The sequence below is a fragment of the Bufo bufo genome, chromosome 5, assembly GCF_905171765.1.
Source record: "Bufo bufo chromosome 5, aBufBuf1.1, whole genome shotgun sequence".
NCBI lineage: Eukaryota > Metazoa > Chordata > Amphibia > Anura > Bufonidae > Bufo > Bufo bufo.
The window spans coordinates 163,274,780-163,297,268 of NC_053393.1; positions in this window are offsets into that span (position 1 = coordinate 163,274,780).

Consider the following 22,489-nt stretch of genomic DNA (forward strand, 5'->3'; position numbering starts at 1 on the left):
CAGAGTCAGTCTATATAAGTGGACCTTTAGTCATAGATGCACAGACAAATGTGCCAATAAATAATGAACATCATCCTTATAATATTTATTTATTTTATTTTATGCATTTTATATAGCGCTACTATATTCCGCAGCGCTTTACAGACATTATCATCCAACTGTCCCCAATGGGGCTCACAATCTAAGGTCCCTATCAGTATGTCTTTGGAGTATATGTGCATATAGTAACAATAAAATCTATTTCTAGTAATGGAATCCCAATCTTTTCTATCTGTTGAAATTCTGTATTTGCATCTCATTAGATGATCTGGAAAGAATATTGTCTGGCAGGAACATTTATAAATGACCAAAATACTTAACTTACTGTAAAACTGTAATAGATTATTATTATTTTTTTATCATGAAATGTTTGTGCAGTACAGAAATAATAATCTGTCATTACCACTAAATATAATCTTATCAAACTGCTTCAGTTATTAGCACTTAACACAGACATGCATATTGTATTATATCATGTCTTCAAACTGAATGAGCCATGCTTCTTTTATTATTTTTAGATTTTTGACTTATAAGGAAGGATGTCTGGATTTAAAATTAACAACTTAATGGGTCCTAAATTGTAATTTCATCTCAGAAATATGCCCATATTTGCCATTGCAACCAACAATAGTATATATCTCATTTTGCTTCTTGTTTGAAAAGTTTCAAGTTGTTTTTTTTATTTTTTTATTTTTGCTATAAATCCAATGTACAACTGATGCTGATCTCTGAAACTGATTTTAAAGTACAGTAGATATTAGTAACTAGACTGACTGATATATTGGTCAGAATGTCAAGGTTAATAGTATAATGAACCTACTGTAGTATAATAAGTAATGTGAGTAAAATAAAATATTACATTTTCCAACAACTGGACAGCTAAATTTTTCAAAATCATTAAGCTGGAACATGTATAGATGTATTGCACAGTTTGTAACGTTTTCAAAGTTGAAAATTCAGGTTCTGTTTTCAAGTGCATAATGTTTTATATTTCTGCAGACAGTGCTATGAGAAACTCTGTTAATGATCAATTTGAATACGGTTGAAATTGAAGGGAAATCCTGCCTTTCTGAAATTGCATAATAATTTTTTGGTACTAGATTGATGAGATCAGTCACTAATACAAGGATTTATTATTGCTATATTTGGAGTGAGGAAAGAGTTTTGCTCTTTGTAATAAGGCAATTAGCCTCCACTGGATTAGCTATGTAGGATTATACATCAAACGTGTTGGACTTGCATCTTTTTCAGCCTTTTTGTGTTACTATTAGTGTTGATCGAACATGCTCGGCCGAACACCAGTTAGGTTTGAGCATCTCGATGCTTGGCACATGGCGATATTCGGCCGAGAACTGCACGTGCTCGAGCGCAATGCTCGAGTCTCCTTCCCGCACGTTTCTTGGATGCTACGCAGCCAATAAACGTGCAGGTAAGTGCTGCCCTCAATGTTATGCCGTAGCCATGTTGGTTATTGGCATTACAATGATTGGCTGGCCGAAACGCGTCATAGGGTGCTATATAGCACCCGATGACGCATGTCCGGCTCAGTCTTAGTTAGGGAGAGCTGTGCTGAGGAAGGGACAGAGATTGTAGGGAATGATATAGAAATATTTTTATTAGAAAAACTTTTCAGAGACCCAAAAGTCCTTTTAAGGACTATTGTGTGTGGCAGCAGCAATATATATATTTTAGCGCACCCTGCACTAAATTGCTAAAACATTACAGACCCAAAAGTCCTTTTAATAACTATTGTGTGTTGAAGCAGCAATATATATTTTTAGCGCAAACTATGCTACATAGCTAAATCTTTACAGACCCAAAAGTCCTTTTAAGGACTATTGTGTGTGGCAGGAATATCTTTTTTTAGTGCATCCTGCACTAAAAAGCATGCTCTAGTTAGGTCGCCACATCTCCTGTTTAAAGTGTGCGCATCCAAAAAATATCTGTGACATCCAGTTTACTTTTTCCATAGATGATATCCGCTGCTGACAGTGACATTAGCTGGGCCACATCTGCAGTGTAAAGTGTACTCATTAGTGATGATCGAGCACCTTAGTGCTCGGGTGCTCGGGCCGAACACATCGGGATGCTTGGGTGCTCTACCGAGCACCTGAGTATAATGGAAGTCAATGGGAGGACCCGAGCATTAAACCAGGCACACCTACTGCTCTGAAGAGGGGAGGGTGCCTGGTTCATATGAAAAGTTCCGAAATGTATGTAAACACCACCGAAACGGTTCGGGAACAGAATAGGGAGGATGTCTGCATGCATCCTGAACTCCCATGTCGCTGCTGAGAGCGATGTTGTCCGAGTAGTATGCCACTTTTACAGACTGACAATAATACGCACAATACCTTACTTGTATATAAAGTACAAGTTCAGCCAAAAATGTTGTTGATTTTCGGAACTGGGGCCATGATTAAGACTGACGGCCTGTGGCATCCGTATTGTACCTCTAAAGGTGACATTTTTGGACTGGCGCAGGACGAACCACAGCCAAAGCATTTGTTGCCACAAATGTTTTTATTAATCAACAATGAAAGTCAGAGGTTCGAAGACGATCCCACAGGCGATCCGGCGGCGTTATTCCCATTACCCACTGAGCATTTTCTGGGAAAACAAACTCTTTGGGTTCCGAGTATGGTTGCAAAACTGAAACGTAAACTAATTGACGGAAGGGCACCACCAGGAGTGTAGCCTGCGGCTTAATTTGACTATGCACGGGAAACCTCGCCAGGCCCGGACACGGAAAGAATTGACAGATTGATACCTCTTTCTCGATTCTGTGGGTGGTGGTGCATGGCTGTTGTGAGCCGGTGGATTGAGACAATTTGTGTGGTTCATTCCAATAATTAACAATACTCCTCCATGCTAAGTAGTTACGTGACCCCCGGTGGTGAGGACTGTGTTGACCAGACTCTTGGATAGTGAGACTGGACTTGTAGGTGAGGGCCTGCTGATTGAGCTGACCCTGTAAAAGATTGTAGGTGAGGGCCTGCTGGTGAGCTGACTCTGTAAAAGATTGTAGGCGAGGGCCTTCTGGTGAGCTGACCCTCTCAAACATTATGTGCAAGGGCCTGCTGCCGCTTTGTTGACTCTAAATAACTTCTGGGTGATCACAAGTCTCCTTGATGTCGACTATCCATTTGGATGTCTGCCTATCAACTTTCAATGTTTTTTTATGTGCCTACCATGGTGACTACACGTAACGGGGAATCAGGGTTCGCTTCCGTAGAGGAAGCCTGAGTAACGGGTTCGGCTACCACTTCCAAGAAAGGCAGACGGGGGCGCGCAAATTAACCACTCCCGAGTCGGGGAGGTAGTGACAATAAATAACAATACAGGACTCTTAAGTGGCCCTGTCATTGGAATGAGTACTAAAAAATTTAATGGAATGTCAAAGGGTATTTAGGATGAGGAAATGTTATACAGGAGAGGTACCACAGGTAATGACACTGTTCGCAGCGTCTACTGCAAAGGTACACTGTATCTAACAGATATACCGATGTAGTAGAGTTAACGCTCATGCTTTATGAGATGTGTTATCTAAACTAAGCAAACATCTTCAATTGCTTTTCAATGGCTTTTGTTTCAAGATAGCATGATGATTTAAGAAATTTGAGTTAAAATTTTGAGTGCTAAACTTGCAACATCTGTACGAGGGCCTGCAGGTGAGCTGACCCTCGAAAAGATTTCTGCTGAGGGCCTGTTGGTGAGCTGACCCTCGAAAAGATTTCTGCTGAGGGCCTGCTGGTGAGCTGACCCTCTAAAAGATTTTATTTTTATATCCACACACTTTACACAGCAGATGTGGCGTGGATAATTTAACTGTCCGCAGCGTACGGAAAAAGTATGATTGATGGCCTGCTGGTGACCCTCAAAAACATTTGGGGTGAGGGTCTGCTGCTGAGCTGTCCATCTAAAACATTATGGGTGAGGGCATGCTGGTCTGCTGACCCTCTAAAATATTTTTGCTGAGGGCCTGCGGGTGAGCTGACCCTTTAAAAAATTAAATGAGATGGCCTGTGGGTGAGCTGACCCTGTAAAAAATTAAATGAGAGTGCCTGCAGGTGAGCTGATCCTGTAAAAAATTATATGAAAGGGCCTGCGGGTGAGCTGACCCTGTAAAAAATTTAATGAGAGGGCCAGCGGGTGAGCTGATCCTGGAAAAAATTATATGAGAGGGCTTGCGGGTGAGCTGACCCTGTAAAAAATTATATGCGAGGGCATTATATGCGACAAATAAGCATGTTGATATGATGGAAGAGGAGAAAAGGAAGATTCAACCATATACCTTTGTTTGTGGTGGAAGGGGTGCATGGGAATAGAGAATATTCAGTACATTATAAACAACACATTTAAAGTGCCTTTATGTTCATCCCCTTTCTTCTGGTGGAGCCGAGAAGTCAGGGGCAATCCAGGCCTTGTTCATTTTTATAACAGTCAACCTGTCAGCATTTTCAGTTGACAGGCGGATACGCTTACCCGCTCAGACAAAACGCTGGTGGCAGGGCAGGCCAGCACCTCTAAGGCGTAGAGTGCCAGTTCGTCCCACGTGTCCAGCTTGGACACCCAGTAGTTGTAAGGCACTGAAAGATCACTGAGGATGCTGACACTGTCTGCTACGTACTCCTTCACCATCTTCCAAAATGTTTCCCTCCTTGTGACACTAGGCCGCGCATCAGGGTGAGGGTGCTGGCGGGGTGTCATGAAACTGTCCCAGGCCTCGGAGAGTGTTGCCCTGCCTCTGTTGGAACTGCTGTGTGTTTCCCTTGTCTCGCCTCCTTTGTTGCCCAAAGAAGGACGGACTCTTTCAACAAGGATCTTCTGGTATTGCATCGTTTTGCTCGTCCTCTCCACCTAAGGAAGGAGAGATGACAAGTTCTCTTTGTAGCGGGGTTAGAGATGGGTCAACACCCAGTAATCCGTGTTGTCTAAAATGCGTATAACGCGCGGGTCGCGGGAAAGGCCGCCTAACAAAGTCAGCCATGTGTGCCAGAGTACCAACAGGCAAGACTTTGCTGTTGTCATCAGGAGGATGACTGTCCATCTCCTCATCCTCTTCCTCCTCATCTGCCCACCCACTCTGAAAAGATGGAATTAAACTTCCATGGATACTACCCTCTGTAGCGGAGGCAGCCGTCTCCTGCTCCTCCTCCACTTCATCGTCCAATTTGCGCTGAGAAGACGGACGGAGGCTAGTCTGGCTATCACCCTGTGTAATGTCTTCTTCCTCCATTTCCACCTCTTCCACATGCAAAGCGTCGGCCTTAATTGTGAGCAGCGAGCGTTTGAGTAGACACAGAAGTGGGATGGTTACGCTGATAATAGCGTTATCACCGCTCACCATCTGTGTTGATTCCTCAAAGTTTCTTAAAACCTCACAGAGGTCAGACATCCATGCCCACTCTTTGCTTCTGATTAGTGAAAGCTGACTGGAAATGTGACGACCATGTAGCAGCTGGTATTCCACTACTGCCCTCTGCTGCTCACAAAGCCTGGCTTTGGAACGTGGAGTTCCAGCGCGTCCTCACGTTGCATAACAGCCGGTGAGCTGGCAATTTCAAGAGCTGCTGCAGCGTTGACAGACCGGTTGAAGCTGTGGATGACTTGCGGAAATGGGCACACACGCGGCGTGCCTTCACTAGTAGCTCTGGCAAATTGGGGTAGGTTTTCATAAACTGCTGAACCACTAAGTTTAAGACTTGGGCTTGGCATAAGGATGTGTGTCAGGTTGCAGAGCTCCAAAGCCGCCACCAAGTTACGGCCATTGTCAGACACAACCATTCCTGGTTGTAGGTTAAGTGGCGTGAGCCACAGCTCGGTCTGGTCCCTTATACCCTGCCACAGCTCTGTGGCGGTGTGCTGTTTGTCCCCTAAGCAGATCAGCTTCAGCATGGCCTGTTGACGCTTACCCACAGCAGTGCTACACTGCTTCCAGCTAGCGACTGATGACTGACTGCTGCTGGAGGTGGAAGTGGAGGAGGAGGCGGCGGAGGAGGAGAAGTGAGGGTTGGAGCCAGTAACCTAGCTTCTGGCGGACACCCTGATGGACGTAGGGCCAGCAATCCTGGGCGTGGGTAGCACCTGTGCCATCCCAGGGTACGACTCATTCCCTGTCTCCACAACATTCACTTAATGTGCGTTCAGGGAAATGTAGCGTCCCTGGCCACCAGCACTTGTCCATGTGTCCATGGTTAAGTGGACCTTCCTAGTAACTGCGTTGGTCAGGGCATGGGTGATGTTCTGGGACACATGCTGGTGTAAGGCAGGCACGGCCCACCGTGAAAAATAGTGGCGGCTGGGAACTGCGTACCGAGGGACGGTTGCCGACATCAGACTGCAGAAGGCCTCAGTGTCCACAAGCCTAAATGGCAACATTTCAAGGGCCAGTTATTTCGAAAGTTGCGCATTTAGTGCTATGGCCTGTGGGTATTTGCGCATGCGTTCAAATGACTGTGTTATGGACATATGACTGCGCTGGGACAGGGAAGTGGATGTTGTTGCTGATGGTTCATGCGAAGGTCCAGGTGCAGGGCGAGGGGCATCCGGGCCTGCGCCTTCGACAGGGCATTGGCCAGCAGTGCGTAACACAGGAAAAGAGGAGGCAGTGGTGTGACCCACAGCCCCAGATTGTGGACCCAGGCGAACGGCCCACTTGTTAGGGTGCTTGGATGCCATGTGGTGGATTATGCTGGTGAAAGTGAGGTTGCTAGTGTTCACGCCCTGGCTCATTTTGGTACGGAACAGGTTTCAAACTTTCCTCAAAAAAGCACCATACTGCGGAACACCTACCCCATAGCAAGATAGATTTACGCATGGGTGTGCTCGGTGTAACGGTTGTGGGCCTGTTTGGTGTGGCCCACAACCTCTTCCAGCCTGTCGCGGTGCTGCAGATTCCTCCCCCTCTGAACTGCTGTCCTCGCTCGCCTTTCTACCTTTCCAGGTTGGGTCAGTGACTTCATCGTCCACCACCTCTTCTTCCACTTCCTCACTCTGCTCATCCGCCTGACTTGTTGAACTAATCACAACCTCAGTGATTGACAACTGTGTCTCATCCTCTTCATCAACCTCTTGAGACAGTAATTGTCGTTGACTTATTGTCAATAGTGATGGATGAACATCAGCCAGGACGATTCGCGAACGCGATCAAATGTTCACGAACTGCAAGTTCACAGCAGGCCTCATTCACTTTAATGGCAGGCGAACCTGAAAAACCTTCAGGTCATATTTGCAGCCATCAAATACTTACTAGAAGTGCACAAATTGTTCCACAACATGGACAGTGACAAACTAGAGGGGGATCAATGACACAAATTCCCACAAAAAATATGTATTTTAATCATGTGCCATTTTTATGCGTCTTAAAGGCAAATTCTCCAAAATGTGCCCTGCTGGAGCCTAGAAATTTTTCATTTTAGGCCACGGGAGTACGGGCCCTAAAAGTTAGGCATTCACCTGACATAAAAGAAATTGTGATTATGTGGCTCGAGGTACATTATACGGCCACTGAATAACAATTTTACTGTAGCCCACTGGAGTACAGGCCCCCATTAGACATTCACCGTACGGAAAAGATCAAGTGATTATGTGGCTGGAGGTATATTAGACGGTCATTGGATATCAATTTTGCCGTAGGCCAGTACAAATATATGTCAAATACATATGTTTAAAAGAACAAAAAATATATCATTGGATTAAAAACATGGCTAACAAAATCCCCCCTCTTGAATAAACCCCGAATAATAATAGGTGAAATTCGATAACACGTTGTCATCACAGGTGCTGAATTCCTCCGAGGCCCCAACAATTAGGCATTCACCGTACAGAAAAGATTAAGTGATTATGTGGCTGGAGGCATATTAGTCAGTCATTGGTTACCAATTTTACTGCAGGCCAGTAGAGTACAGGCCCCAAACATTAGGCATTCACCGGACAGAAAAGGCCTTTTATGTCGCTGTATTTACATAAGACAGGGACCATTTTTTGTTTTGGGTGGTGGCGGATATGTGTGGGCTGGCATGAGTAAATTCAATTAAACATGGTCATCACAGGCATTGAATTCCTCTGAGATCCATGCCTCATTAATTTTTAGAAATGTGTGGTAGTCCACACTGTCTAGCTAGGTGAGTGCACTTATTGGTCGCGATAACCCCTGCTGCGCTGAACGTCCTTTGGGACAGGACACTCGACGAGAGGCAAGCCAAGATTTTCATGGCAAATTGTGCTAGCTCTGGCCACAGCTCAAGCCTGCACACCCAGTAGTCCAGGGGTTCCTCGCTTCTCAGAGCGTCCACATTGGCCGCTAACCCGAGTAGTCAGACAACTGTCGGTCTAGGCATGAGGCTGGATCCGGAGGGCGGTTGTTGATGGGTTGGTTGCAAGAATGATCTCATATGCGAAGTGGCCAACACATCTTCAACCCGCCCTCTTCTTGCATGCGCGGTAGGATTTGTACCCACAACTGTTTCTCTGTGGGTGGAAATTCCTCTGCCAGTGCCCTCAACAGCAGAATGCAGCATCTCTTGCCTGGAAATGCTGCATTCTGGCAGCCCTCTGTGATGCTGGTAACATGTTCACCATTTTGTGTTTGTACCGGAGGTATAAGTATGTTGCCACCCAGTACGGGTCCTTGCCCTTTATGCTTTTTATACAGGGGTCCCTCTTCAAACACTGGAGAATCAAAGCCCCCATTTGCACTAAATTGGAAGCAGTGGAGTGGCCTGGCTCCTGCTCATCATCCAGGATAATGTCGTCCTCGTTCTCCTCCTCCCAGCCACGGACAACACCAGGGATCCCACAAAAGTTTAAAGCATGCTCTTCTTGCTCCTCCTCCGACCCGACACCATCCTCCTCTGACTCCTCTTCAGACTCTTGTTGTTGACTTGTCCCAGATGGAGTAGCCCCCATGGGAATTCATCCAGCATTGTGACTTCCTCGTCTTCCTGCTCCTCGAAGGCTTAATCAATGACACAATGCAATGCGCGCTCCAGAAAGAAGGCGCAAGGTACAATGTCACTGATGGCTCCCTGGCTGCGACTGACCAGTTTGGTGATCTCATCAAATGGCCGCAGAAGTCTGCACGTGTCACGCATAAGCAGCCACTGGCGCATTAAAAAAAAAACAAGCTCCCAGAACCTGTCCTGCCACAAAGTTCGTACAGGTAGTCGTTAACTGCATGTTTCTGCTGGAGCAGCCTATCAAGCATATACAAGGTAGAGTTCCATCACGTCAGGCAGTCACAAATCAGACGTCTGACAGGCAGGTGGTGTCGCTGCTGAATGTCAGCAAGGCGAGCTATGGCCGTGTGAGATCTTCTAAAATGGCCAGAGATTTTCCTGACGTGCCACAAGACATCCTGGACCCCGGGATATTTGGCAACGAATCGCTGCATGACTAAGTCCAGGACTTGTGTCATGCACGGCACGTGTGTAATTTTGCCCTGTTTCAGTGCGCTCAGCAGATTGGCACCGTTGTCGCACACTACTTTACCAACTGTCAAATTGAGCGGGGATAGCTACTGATCGGCCTGTGACCGCAAAGCTGAAAGGAATGCAGGACCGGTGTGGCTCTTGGCTTCCAGGCACAACAGACACAGCACAGTATGGCAACGTCTCACCTGGCACATCGAATAGGTTCTGGGGAGTTTGGGGGGTGCAGCGAAAGAGACGGTAGCAGCGGAAAAGGAGGAGTCAGCCGAGGAGAGGGAGGATGGGTAGGAGGAGGAGAAGAAGAGGCAGGCCTGCATGCAATCCGTGGCGGTAACACCAAATATACACGGGTGCCATGGTTGCATGCTTGACTGTCGTCAGAAGGTTCACAGCACAGGCTGCATATGGCAACACAATTGTCAGCAGAGGACAAGTTAAAAAAAGCCCACACTGCGGAGACATGTGCCGGATTCCTGGGAGCGCCAGATGTGACCGTTCACGTTGGATGGCTTGTTTCAGATACATTAGCAGTCTGATTTTTGCCTCCTGTGCAATGTAAGTTCTGCCTGCTTCTCCTCCTTCTCCTCCCAATCTGCTGCTCCGTCTCTGCCTCTGAACTCCCCTACTCTTCCTCTCTTGGAACCCACGTGACATCCATGGACACGTCATTATCGGATTCGTCACCTTCACCACCACTGACATTAGAGATCTCGGAGTAGACAGCAACAGCAGGGACCACCCTCCTTGGGCTGATCAGGGTACTGTTGTCAGACTGCTGGGTGGCCGTTGATACCTCCTCTTCCTGATCCGATGACAAGAATGGCTGCGCATCAGTAAGGTCTTGTAATGGATGGGAAAACAATTCCTCTGACTTGAGCAGAGGGGATATGGTGGTGGTGGTGTCTTTGGGGGTGCACATAGCAGAGAGTGAAGAAGTTGCAGATAGAGAGGATGAGGATGGTGCAGAAGCGGAAGGCTGAGTGAGCCACTGTAATGACCAGCGTCACGCAAAGGCCCTGTCCAAGGGAGAGGGAAAGGTGGTGACCCCTGACTCACCTTGCGGCTAGCACCTGACTGCCCTGACGTCCCTAGACGGGTTCCTCACCCGTACGCCGATCACGTGCCTAAACCCTGGCTTTCCCTAAGATGAGCCCTGTGTAGTGAACGGGGCGGTGGGATCACTAGTCCGCACCACTGACACTAAGAGGAAAACACCAAGGAGAGGACAGACAATACAGACAAACATATAATCCCAGGTGGGCGACAACAGCAGACCACCAAGGCCCAACAGGGATCCGGAGGGTAACGTTCTGGAACAACAACCAGGGAACACAGCTACACAGCTCCAGTGGGTCAGTATAGAAGTCCAGGCAGGAAGCTCTATATCTGGCAACCAGAGAAGTGGGAGATGGGAATATAAGGAGGTTGGGATTGCTGGACAAGAAACAGCTGAGGAGGAGAAGCTACGGATCCCTGAGAGAGACAAAAAGGATTGCAAGGCAAACCCAGAAAGCTACCATTACGAAACAGCACTGTCTTTGTACATCGAACGTGCAGCCACCTGCTGCGACTTCCTGACCCCGGGTATAACGGAGTCAGACGTGGCTCTTGACACCCTCGTGACTGTACCCTCCCTTCCACGAGGGGCCTCCGGACACTCAGGACTAGGTCTCTCAGGATGAGAGGCATGAAAAACCCAAACTAACCTGTCGGCGTTTACCTCAGACGCTGGAACCCACATTCTTTCCTCGGGACCGTAACCCCTCCAATGCACCAGATATTGAAGAGAACGGCGGACCCGACGAGAATCAACAATTTTGGATATTTGAAACTCTAGATTACCATCCACAATAACAGGAGGGGGTGGCAGCGGTGATGGTTCTAGAGGTGGAACATACTTTTTGAGTAACGATTTATTGAAGACGTTATGAATTTTAAAAGTCTGAGGTAGCTCCAGGCGAAAAGCCACGGGGTTAATGATGGCTACTATTTTGTAAGGACCAATAAACCTAGGACCCAGTTTCCAAGAGGGAACCTTTAATTTAATATTCCTAGTAGATAACCACACAGTCATTCACTCCTAGGTCCGGACCTGGTGACCGTTTTTTATCAGCCATGCATTTATATTTACCTCCCATATTTTTCAAATTAGCTTGCACTTTCTGCCATACAGATGAAAGAGACGACGGAAACCGTTCCTCTTCGGGAACCCCAGAAGACCCCCCCTCTTTGAAAGTACAGAATTGGGGATGAAAACCATATGCACCAAGAAATGGTGACTTGCCAGTAGATTCCTGACGGCAATTCTCGGCAAACTCGGCTAACGGTAAATAGGATGACCACACCTCTTGGTTTTCAGACACAAAACACCTTAGATATGTCTCAAGGTTTTGGTTGGTACGCTCAGTCTGTCCATTCGACTGAGGATGGAAAGCTGAGGAAAAGGACAAGTGTACCCCCAAACGGGAACAAAAAGCTTTCCAAAATCTAGAAATAAACTGGGTTCCCCGATCCGAAACAACATCGGAAGGGACCCCGTGAAGCTTCACGATTTCACTGATGAATACCTGAGCCAGAGTCTTAGCATTAGGTAGTGCGGGTAACGCAATGAAGTGTACCATTTTGCTAAACCTGTTCACTACTACCAAGATAACAGTTTTACCCGCAGACAAAGGTAAGTCAGTGATAAAATCCATTGACAGATATGTCCATGGCCTATTGGGAATGACAAATGGCAATAAAGACCCTGCAGACGTGTATGAGAGACTTTCGCACGCGCACAAGTAGAACAAGAAGACACAAAATCCATTACATCCTGACGCAACCTTGGCCACCAAAAACGATGAGACAATAGCTCCCAGGTTGCTTTACTACCCGGGTGCCCAGCAAGTGCCAAATTATGATGTTCCTTTAATAATTCGAGACGCAGGTTCAACGGTACAAACAATTTCTCTGAGGGGCAAGAGACCGGGGCGTCCCCCTGGGCCTCTAACACCTTCCCCTCCAGAACAGAGTGTACCGCAGAGACAACCACTCCTTAGCTGATTCGAGGTACAGAAGGTTTTTGTGGTCCGTAATGACAGTGACGGGGTGGATTGCCCCCTCTAAAAAGTGACGCCATTCTTCAAACTACTTCAACAATAAAAGGCTGGGAGACATCAGGTTGGATTAGTACAGGTGCCGAGGTAAACCTCTCTTTTAGAGAGGAAAAAGCAATTTTAGCGGCGTCAGACCATTTAGAAAAATCAGTCCCCTTCCTAGTCATGTCAGTAAGGGGTTTTACAATCACCAAATAATTTTTAATGAATTTTCTATAGAAATTTGCGAAGCCCAACAACCGTTGCAGTGCTTTGAGGTTCTCAGGAAGATCCCAATCTAAAATTGCCCGGACCTTCCTAGGATCCATACGGAAACCTGAAGCAGATAATAAATACCCTAGGAACTGTATTTCCTGAACGGCGAAAACACACTTTTCAATTTTAGCATCTAATTTATTCGTCCGTAGGACCTGCAGTACCTGTCTGACATGCACCTTATGTGTTTTCAGATCCGACGAATAAATTAAAATATCATCTAGGTATATCACCACAAACCTGCCGATAAGATGACTAAAAATGTCATTAACGAAATTTTGGAAGACAGCAGGAGCATTGGTCAGACCGAAAGGCATGACTAGATTTTCATAATGCCCCTCAGGGGTGTTAAAAGCTGTCTTCCACTTATCCCCTTCCTTGATACGAATCAGATTATAGGCCCCCCTAAGATCAAGTTTGGAGAACCACCTAGCACCCGCAATCTGATTAAACAGGTCAGGAATGAGAGGAAGAGGGTATGAGTCTCAGATGGTTATCCGGTTTAATTCCCGAAAATCTAGGCAAGGACGCAGGCCCCCATCTTTCTTTTTAACGAAGAAAAACCCTGCAGCCACGGGTGAAGATGTGTCCCTTAGCCAAGCTCTCGGAGATATAATCTTTCATGGCTTGTCTCTCTGGACCCGAAAGATTATATAACCTGGTCTTGGGTAATTTTGCACCGGGAATCAGGTTAACCGGGCAATCATAAGGACGGTGAGGTGGTAACTTCTGACAAACCTTTTCAGAAAAAACGTCCTCAATGTCCGAAACAAATGTGGGTAGGGTAGCTATGGAGGCGACTAAGCAATTGCTATTTAAGCAATTTTCTCTGCACTGCTCACTCCACTCCAATATCTCCATGGCCTGCCAATCCACCACTGGATTGTGCGCTACCAACCAGGGAAGACCCAACACCACCGGAGTGGGAAGCCCCTCCAGAACATAACATGAAAGCAACTCGTTATGGTGGTCCCCTACCCGAAGGTGAAAGTTATGGACAATGTGAGTGAGGTTTCTCTGAGACAGAGGAGCAGAATCAATAGCGAATATGGGAATAGGTCTCTGTAGCGTACAGAGAGACAAACCCATAGTGTGGGCAAAATGGGCATCTATCAAATTTACTCCTGCTCCACTGTCTAGAAAAAAAGAAATAGTCTCCGTCTTAACGCCAAAAACAACAACCACTGGCAACACAAATTGCGATGTTCGTATGGAGGAAACGTATACCCCCCGGCTGACATCCTCCACACAGCCTGGGGTTAGTAGTTTTCCGACGGTCTTTTGTTTTTGAGGAAGGAAGGACAGACATTAATAAAATGACCCCTCTCCCCACAGAAAAAAACAAACCCCACGCTTACGGCGAGCCTCAGGAGGATGGACCTGACGAGTAGTTCCTCCTAGCTGCATAGGCTCGTCTAAGTCCGTACAGACTAACTGCTGCTTGAGAGAGGTTACCAATTGCTCCGGATTTTTCAATCTGTCCCTAACGTCTATCTATTCTGATAGAAAGGGACATCACCGCATCAAGGGAAAAGGGAGTCTCATACAGCGCAAGCGCATCCTTAACCCTTTCGGATAACCCAGAGCAGAACTGAGTCCTGAGAGCCGGGTCGTTCCACTGGGTATCCGTAGCCCACCTACGGAACTCTGCGCAATACTCCTCTACTGGCTGCTCTCCCTGTAGGAGTCTCCGTAATTTTGATTCAGCCAGTGCGACTCGGTCAGGGTCATCATATATGAGACCCAAGGCCCCAAAAAATTCATCCACTGACCGGAGAGCCTGGGAATCAGTGGGTAAAGAGAACGCCCAGGATTGCGGGTCCCCCTGCAGCAGGGAAATAACAACCCCCACCCGCTGTTCTTCATTACCAGAGGAGTAAGGGCGCAGTTTAAAATATAATTTACAGGCCTCACGGAACGTCACAATTTGTCCCTTCCCCCAGAAAATCTGTCAGGAAGAGCAACCTTGGGTTCCACAACAACCTGGTTACCTGTAGCAACCGCTGGGCTTGCGGTCTGTTGCAATTGCTGCTGTTGCTGGAGGACCGACGCCTTTTAATCCTGCCACCTCCAAAGACAGGCCTTGAAGTTGCTTTGACAAAGCAGCAATTGGATCCATACTGGATTCTAAGTAGGCAGAAAGAAAAAGTTTTTTTGTTTTTTTACCTACACAAAATAAGGGCCAGATATACTGTAATGACCGGCGTCACGCAAAGGGAGGGAAATGGGAAGGCCCTGTCCAAGGGAGAGGGAAAGGTGGTGACCCCTGACTCACCTTGCGGCTGGCACCTGACTGCCCTGACGTCCCTAGACGGGTTCCTCACCCGTACGCCGATCACGTGCCTAAACCCTGGCTTTCCCTAAGATGAGCCCTGTGTAGTGAACGGGGCGGTGGGATCACTAGTCCTCATCACTGACACTAAGAGGAAAACACCAAGGAGAGGACAGACAATACAGACAAACATATAATCCCAGGTGGGCGACAACAGCAGACCACCAAGGCCCAACAGGGATCCGGAGGGTAACATTCTGGAACAACAACCAGGGAACAGTTACACAGCTCCAGTGGGTCAGTATAGAAGTCCAGGCAGGAAGCTCTATATCTGGCAACCAGAGAAGTGGGAGATGGGAATATAAGGAGGTTGGGATTGCTGGACAAGAAACAGCTGAGGAGGAGAAGCTACGGATCCCTGAGTGAGCCAAAAAGGATTGCAAGGCAAACCCAGAAAGCTACCATTACGAAACAGCACTGTCTTTGTACATCGAACGCGCAGCCACCCGCTGCGACTTCCTGACCCATGGTATAACGGAGTCAGACGTGGCTCTTGACACCCTCGTGACAGCCACTCAACCAAGTCTGGTGCGTCCTTTGACGTAATTGCCCCCACCTTCTTCAACTTCCGACTTAGGCTCCGGCCTGGTGCACCTGCCCGACCCATACCACCCCTGTGGAATGGTTTACCTCTTCCTCTGCATGTCATTTTCAAAATGCCCCTTTGACAAAAGTCCAGTATTTGTGGAAGAAGGTATATCACACCCCTGCCTCGATCAGTTTTTTGGGGGGGCAACTGGTATATAACACCAGTAGAAATTATTTGTTCCAATAGCGTTTGTCACTCTGTGTAGCTGCGGTAACGCAGCAAAACCGCAAACAAATGCTGCACTGCCTAAATGCACAATATAGAAAGTATATTATTGGTATATAACACCCCTGATTCAATCAGTTTTTTGAGGGGCAACTGGTAAATCACACCAGTAGAAATTATTTGTTCAAATAGTGTTTTTCACTCTGTGTAGATGCGGTAACGCAGCAAAACCGAAAAACAAATGCTGCACTACCTAAATGCACTATATAGAAAGCATATTATTGGTATATAAAACCCCTTCCTCAATCATCTTTTTGGGGGGACACCTGACAAATCACACCAGTAGAAATTATTTGTTCCAATAGCATTTGTCATTCTGTGTAGCTGAGGTAACGCAGCAAAACCGCAAACAAATGCTGCACTACCTAAATGCACTATATAGAAAGTATATTATTGGTATTTAACACCCCTGCTTCAATCTGTTTTTTTGGGGGGGGCAACTGGTAAATCACGTGAGTAGAAATTATTGGTTCTAATAGTGTTTTTCACTCTGTGTAGATGCGGTAACGCAGCAAAACCACAGACAAATGCAGCACTACCTAAATGCACTATATAGAAAGTATATTATTGGTATATAAAAGCCCTGCCTCAATCAATTTTTTTGGGGGGCAACTATTTGTTCCAATAGTGTTTTTCACTCTGTGTAGATGCGGTAACGCAGCAAAACCGCAACCAAATGCTGCACTACCTAAATGCACTATATAGAAAGTATATTATTGTATATTATTGGTATATAACACCCCTGCTTCAATCCATTTTTGGGGGGGGCAACTGGTAAATCACACCAGTAGAAATGATTTGTTCCAATAGCGATTGTCACTCTGTGTAGATGAGGTAACGCAGCAAAACCGCAAACAAATGCTGCACTACCTAAATGCACTATATGGAAAGTAAATTATTGGTATATAACACCCCTGCCTCAATCATTTTTTTTTTGGGGGGGGGGGGGGCAACTAGTAAATCACATCAGTAGAAATTATTTGTTCCAATAGCGTTTGGCACTCTGTGTGGCTGCAGTATCGCAGCAGAACCGCACACAACTGCTGCACAATACAATTACACTATTATTAGTATATTACACCTCTCAGTATGTCACACCTATAGATAGCACACCTATACCAGTCCTTAAAAGGACTTTTGTGGCCCTATTAGCTAGCATTTTGTGTCTGTCCCTGCTCCACACAGCAACCTCTTCCTACACTTGCAAAAGACTGAATGTAAAATGGCAGCCAGATCAGGTTTATTTATAAGGTAGGGGGTATGTCCATGTGCTGAAACGTCTCAATTGGCTGTCCTGTTCCACCTGATGAATGTGTCATGGGTCAAAGTTCTTCACAATGTTAAAGAATATAGCGGACGCAAATATCGTCATATGTTCACCTGTTCGGGGAACAGCGAACGAGCAAAGTTCGCCGCAAAACGACCGCTGGACGAACCGCAAGGCCATCTCTAGTACTGAATACATTCACCCCTTCTATTACAAACAAGGGTATATGGTTGAATCTTCCTTTTCTCATCCTCCTTCTCCTCTTCCATCATATCAACATGCTTATTCGTCGCATATAATGCCCTCGTATATATGCCCTTCTCATATAATGTTTTACAGGGTCAGCTCAGCTGCAGGCCCTCGTATTAAATTTTTTGGAGGGTCAGCTTACCAGCAGGCCCTCACCTACAATGTTTTCCAGGGTCAACTCACCAGAAGGCCCTCGCATATAATTTTTTTGAGGGTCAGCTCACCAGTAAGCCCTCGTATATAATGTTTTACATGGTCAGTTCACCAGCAGGCCCTCACCTACAATGTTTTACAGGGTCAACTCACCAGCATGCCCTCGCATATGATTTTTTAGAGTATCAGCTCACCAGCAGGCCTTCACATATACTGTTTTACACGGTCAACTCATGAGCTGGCCTTCACCTACAATCTTTTACAGGGTCAGCTCACCAGCAGGCATTCACCTACAAACTTTTTCAGGGTCAGCTCACCTGAAGGCCCTCGCATATAATTTTTTAGAGGGTCAGCTCACCAGCAGGCCCTCACCTACAATCTTTTACAGGGTCATCTCACCTGCAGCCCACGCATATAATGTTTTACAGGGTCAGCTCACCTGCAGGACCTCGCATATAATTTTTTAAAAGGTCAGCTCCCCTGCCAGCCCTCACCTACAAGTTCAGTCTCACTATCCAAGAGTCTGGTCAACACAATCCTGACCGCTGGTGGTTGTGTAACTAGTTATCATGGAGGAGTCTCGTTTGTTATCGGAATTAACCAGACAAATCGCTCAACCAACTAAGAACGTCTATGCACCACCACCCACAGAATCGAGAAAGAGCTATCAGTTTGTCAATCCTTTCCGTGTCCGTGCCGGGTGAGGTTTCCCGTGTTGAGTCAAATTAAGCCGCAGGCTCCCCTCCTGGTGGTGCCCTTCTGTCAATTCCAATAAGTTTCAGCTTTGCAACCATACTTTCCCCGTAACCCAAAGACTTTGGTTTCCCGGAAGCTGCTCAGCGGGTCATGGGAATAACGCCGCCGGATTATTGGTCGTGATCGTTTATATTCGGAACTAAGGCGGTATCTGATCGTCTTTGAACCTCTGACTTTCATTTTTTATTAATGAAAACATTCTTGGCAAATGATTTTGCTTTGATTCGTCTTGCGCCGGTCCAAGAATTTCACCTCTAGTGGCCAACAAACCAACAAAATAGAACCGGAGTCCTATTCCATTATTCCTAGCTGAAGTATTCAGGTGACCCAGCCTGCTTTAAACACTGTAAAAAATGTAATGGTCAGCTAAGCAGCCGGCACTCTCCCATAATTTTTGAAATGGTCAACTCAGCAGCAGGCCCTTAACCATAATGCTTTAGAGGGTCAGCTCAGCAGCAGGTCCTCGCATATAATTTTTTAGAGGGTCAGATCACGTGCAGGCCCTCGCATATAATGTTTTAGAGGGTCAGCTCACCAGCAGGCCCTCAGCTACAATCTTTTACAGGTTCACCTCACCTGCAGGCCCTCACCTAATTATACCTAATAGATAATTTCCACGCATGCTGCCTTGCTTGGAAGTGTTAGCCGTAGCTGTTTCTCAGGCTTCCTCTCCGGAATCAAACTCTGATTCCCCGTTACCCCTGGTCACCGCGGTTCGCTCTAAAAATAACATTGAAAGTTGATAGGGTAGACAACCGAACGGATTGGCGCAGTTATGGGGACGTGCGATCGGGCCCAGGTTATCTAGAGTCACCAAAGCGGCAGCAGACCCTCGGCCATAATGTTTTAGATGGTAAGATCAGCAGGCCCTTGCTTCAAATGTTTTTGAGGGTCACCAGCAGGCCATCAATCATAATTTTTCAGGGCTGTTTATGATGCCCTCCTTTATGTGTAACAAAGGGTGTATTGTAGTGCCGGTTCCTTGTAATTTTTGGCAGCCCTTTCACTTAGTGCATAGGCTTTATGAGTGTAGAAGTCCCACTACCTGAACAATTGTACCACAATGTGAATAAGGTTCTCCTTTATGTGATATACAGGTTGTATCGGAGTGCCTCTTACTTGTAGTTTTTGGCAGCACTTGCACTTCATACAAGTAAATATACAGGAAAGAATGTTTCCTAATAATTTTTTCTCTAAAATCGATTTTATCTTCGGTTTTGTGCGTATTATTGTCAGTCTGTAAAAGTGGCGTACTACTCAGACAACATCGTTCCGAGCAGCGACCTGGGAGTCCAAGATGCATCCAGACATCCTCCCTATGCTGTTTCCAAACCATTTCGGTGGTGTTTCTATCAATTTCTGACCTTTTCCTATGAACCAGGCAGCCTCCCCTCTTCAGAGCACGGGTTGATTGTTTTATTGCTCAGGTTCTCCCATTGACTTCTATTGTGCTCTGGTGCTCGGTAGGGAACCCGAGCATCCCGATGTGTTTGGCCCGAGCCCCCGAGCATCCGAGCACTATGGTGCTCGATCAACACTAATCTCTACTAGTGATAAGCGGCAGGGGCAATATTCGAATTCGCAATATTTCATGAAAATTTTGTAGAATATTCGTCATATATTTGTAAATTCGAGAATTCGCTATTATTTACCTGATTGCGAAAATCAGCAATGTAATATTCGCGTAAAGCACGCCCAATACAGGCGTAAATGACTTTTGCTACATTTTCCAAACTACTAGAGGTTTCCTGAGACTGAAGAAAATGGTTGGCACTGCAGAACATTAAAAATGGCTTTATATGCATAAAGAGTGCTCCAATATATTTGCAATTGCGCTAATCTGCAATTAATCATGCGCATATTTTGGCGCAATACGTGAAACTTCACATTTTAGCAGGTCTGACTACATATTACTGATTGGTGCATTATGTATTGTTGTGACATCACAGCACTATGTCTGTAGCATGTATGTATGGACAGCAGAACCTACCTACCACTACCTAACGCACTGCAACAGCTACACTATATCAGGATATAACCTACACTGAGTATCTCCCACTAACTATCTGTATTATACTGTATATACGGCATAAGCTATCTATTTATCTATCTAATGTAACGAGTGGAAAGCACAGAGCACTGCAATGACACTGCTGTCTCTCTCAGAACTTAAAAAATCTGTAGGAAATGGCTGCTGGGGAGGTTCTTTTATAGCTCAGATAAAAACATTGCAGCCTTCTCATTGGCCCACAAGCAAGAAGCAGGGAGGGATCATGGGTTCAGATGAAAAAAAAAAATAGACTATTCGAAAATACAAATATATATCACTATATTCTAAATATTCGCAAATTCTCGAAGTGCTGATATTCGCGATTAATATTCGCTATACGAAAATTCTACATCTAATCTCTACATGAAAATAATGTATTTAGTGTAAATCATGCGATGACCATAGTTGGAGACATTGACTTCACAAGAAATAAAGTGCAGCGGAGTTTGCTTTGAAATAAAAAATTTCACCACTTCACAATTCGGCCCATACAGCAAAAGGAGGTGCACAGTCACCCATCAATTTTCCTAAAAAAAGCCCGTTTCACATAACAAATTTCACTACTAAGTAATTCGGTCCATACCGCAAAAGGAGGTGTACAGTCAATCACCCATAAATTTTTTTTTTTTAAAAAGCCAGTGTTACATAAAACATTTCACCACTAAGTAATTCGGTCCATACCGCAAAAGGAGGTGTACAATTACCCATACATTTTCCGAAAAAAAGCCAGTGTCACATAAAAACTTTCACCCCTAAAAGGGCTTTATCACATATAACTGCACCGCTGAACGGCAAGTAGGCCCTTAATTTACCTGCATTTATAAATTGTCACCACAATCAAGTCTTTCCTATCACTGTCCCTAGCGCCTGCAGACATCTCTCCCTGCACTAAGTACACTGGTAAATGGCAGAATCTAAGATGGCTGCTGCTATTTATAGGCCTGTGACATCACAGGGCTGGCTGCTAATTGGCTGCATGCATGGCATTATGGGTGATCCCGCCTTCCCAGAGTTCCTTTCTCCATGTCCTCACATGTGCAGCAGCCATTTTAGGAAAAAATTTGATTTCTAGAGTGTAATAATATTACAGGCTATAGCTACTAGAGACGGATCTTTGATCCAGGGAGTTATTCTGATTGACTGATTGGAGTCGGGAAGCAATTTTTTCCCCGTTAAGTGGGAAAAATTGTCTTGTACCTCAGGTTTATTTTTTTTGCCTTCCTTTGGATCAACTTGCAGGATAACAGGCCGAACTGGATGGCCAAATGTCTTTTTTCAGCCTTATATACTATGTTAATATGTTACTATGTTACCACGAAGCGCGAGTAAATTCGGCTTCGGTGCTAATCAAATTTTTCCTGAAATTCGGAACGAATTCCACTTCGTTAGCTCCGATTCGCTCACCTCTAATTCTAATCTTGTTCTACTGTAGTTTTGTGTGTATTCTGGAAACTGTAGTTTCAGAGTCTAGAAAGTTTTCTGTGTATTTTAGAATCTGTAACTCCACAGAATGTAGTGTGTTTGATGTGTTTTTGGGATTTGTGTATTGCTGCTTTGTTGTTTTGCTCTGGCTATATTATTGGGTCAATTCCGATTCAGGTTCATTTCAGTTCTGAAATTCTCTCTATAGCTTGATCATCTCCTTTCAGCATTCAGTTCCTGTCAACGTCAGTTTGTTTTAGTGTCTTATTTTCTGCCAGTATTGACATGGGCTCTGTTGTGTAATTCAGCCCTACGGTAAGTTCAGGTAGTATCTGAGTACCAAGAGCCACTGTTAGGATTTGGTAAAGGCACATTTTACAGATAAAGCCCAATTCTGCAATCCACAGCCTGTGGACTGCCTGTAAACAACCTGTGTCATTATGCAGTGGCCGGCTTTGGGGTGGCCTCAACGCTATGCAGGGTCCCCCAGACACTGTTAAGGTGTCATCACATGTTGCTGCTCTCCAGAAGAGATGGTAAGGCAAGGTGCACCCCAATGACAAAGAAGTTCAGAGAGTCAGGGTCTGCAGTTAACCAGCATGCTTCTTTGCTGGAGGAATTCA